Genomic DNA, 2,201 nt, shown 5'->3' with positions numbered 1-2,201 from the left:
TGTTGATAGATCAGCAGTGTTTGGATCAACAAAGTGTGTCTACTTTGATAGTGGAAACTGCATTTATGGTTTACTTTTGTGCATTTAAACTTCAGCCGCCATTGATAGTTGTTAAAAGTTGTTAAACCTGTGCATATGAAACAAAAAACGCCTTTTGTTTATCGATTTATTGTGAAAAACGGAAGCTGTGCTTGCTCCTTTTCCTGTTGGGCCGTTGTGATTTCTGTCCATTTACTGCGGAGGTGCTCCGGCGTCCGGCAAAAATAGGATCGATTCTATTTTTGCCGGACGCCGGAACAGAGGGCGGCGCACGGCACCGCACTGCCGGAGCACGGCCGCAGTAGTGGAATTACTCTGATTGACTACAACGGGACCGATTTTGCTCCGGCGTTCGTGTCGGAGAGGAGGTAGTGGAATTTGGGGGTAACTGACGCAGCACTAGTTGACACACAGCATTACAGCGTGAAATCCAGCTTGTGACCCGGTTCTGTAAGGAATTCTGTTCAGGAGGTCGCATTTCAAGCTCTCCACATCATATGTGACTGACTTTTACGTTATAATAACGATCACACACTAGGAATGTTATAAAGCGCCTATATAGGACAGTTTCTTTTGTATTTTATCTGACTTTATAAACTCCAACAACAATGTGCTTCTATTTTTTTTTCCAGGCTAAATCTACCCAAGACATTGGTAGTCAGACTGATTAGCTGCAACAATGCACTTGTCCAGGCTGACGTGAAGCCTTACCCGTAGCAAAGGTGAATTATTTTTAATAATCTTCTATGTAAACATTTTATTATTACCTTCTAGTTTTAATTTGTTTTACAAATTATTGTTACGTGATTTTATGCTCTTTTAAACATTTATAAATGTGCCGCTTCTTTGTTTTTACATAGCCAGCCAGAATAGAGCTCACAGCCGCAGTGTGTCTTGTGACACAGAGATCATGACGGAAATTCATCTTCCAGAAAGTCCCAGAGCAGCGTCCACACCCCTGAAAAGACCAGAATGTAAGGTGTCTGCTGTTGATTCCAGCTTCCACCTCAGTGACAGTGCAAGCTCAGTGAACTGTTCAAGGTAAAAAAAAAATTTAAAACATTTCAGAATTTTTAAGATATTAACAATTAAATAAGTATGTGATTACATCATGACATCATGAAGGAGGCTACTGATTCTGGCCCTGTGACACTTGGTGGTGACGTGTGAGCTGATTCACCTGGTAAATAACTTTTACATTAAATATTTTGTTTTTGCTATCAAAAGTAAATTAATAACCTGCATTATTGCAGGACCCTCAGCAAAATATGGACTCTACACCATGAAGCAGGCACACGTTAATACTCTATAAGAGCCCATAAGGTGAGCAACACCACATATTATTATTACTGTACACTGTCCTGGATTTGTTTTCTTTCTGCATCTCATCATTAGCCTGGCTGATCACCTGATAACTCCTGTCATCTGGTTGTGACAGCTTGAGGATGTCCTCACACACCTGTAACTTATCAGCTCATCTGGCAGAAAAGAGAGAGAAGAGACAACACCACATCTCCTGTTCCTGGAAAGCCTTCAGCCATCCTTCGATGACTGAGAACCTCCATCAGCTCTGTCTCCTGTCTGCCTACAATTATTATAATAAATATTGTGTTTGACAAGTTTTTTGTGCTGCCAAACATCTCATTTAGATTCCAGTTTTGATATTTTAATGGATATTTATAAATTACATTGATTATCACATTGTCGCATGTTTAACTAGCTCTATTGTGATGAATTAAACTAGCACCTCACTGTTAAAAGCTCATTTTAATTTCAAGCATGTTTAAGTATTTATGGACATGAACAAAAACAGGAAATATATAAATTGAGATTTATTTAATTAATATAACAAATAAGGGGGAAAGAGTCATTGAAAGGCACATTCTTCCAGAAGCTCCTGATCCTGACGACACCAGAGACCAGCTGCAGACACCAGAGGACCTAGAACCAAGAGAGCAGCTGTTATCAGTAAATAAATAATGAAATCAGGGCAGTTTTAGCGGGCTGAACACATTACAGAATAATTTTCTCATGGGGTATTTTCATAACTTTCTATGCAGCAGACTAACTTGAGCCCAGGGCTCCTGGAAAGCTGCTATCCAGCACGTTTCAGTGGTTTTCCTGCTTTAACAGGTTAGATTAGCTGTTAAGCAGCTCAGCTA

At 39.9% G+C, this 2,201-nt stretch overlaps 1 long non-coding RNA gene across 1 annotated transcript; it reads left to right on the top strand.

Annotated features, from left to right (window-relative positions):
* The first annotated feature begins 899 nt into the window (after positions 1-899).
* Positions 900-1,670, top strand: LOC129154518 (uncharacterized). Its single transcript, XR_011517477.1, has 4 exons — positions 900-1,080; positions 1,165-1,222; positions 1,293-1,362; positions 1,478-1,670. It is a non-coding gene; the product is annotated as an uncharacterized lncRNA (long non-coding RNA).
* The last annotated feature ends 531 nt before the right edge of the window (positions 1,671-2,201 follow it).

This window comes from Nothobranchius furzeri, unplaced genomic scaffold, assembly GCF_043380555.1.
Source record: "Nothobranchius furzeri strain GRZ-AD unplaced genomic scaffold, NfurGRZ-RIMD1 Scf020, whole genome shotgun sequence".
NCBI lineage: Eukaryota > Metazoa > Chordata > Actinopteri > Cyprinodontiformes > Nothobranchiidae > Nothobranchius > Nothobranchius furzeri.
Note: the sequence above shows the minus strand (reverse complement) of the source record. Positions and strands in the feature narration are given on the sequence as shown.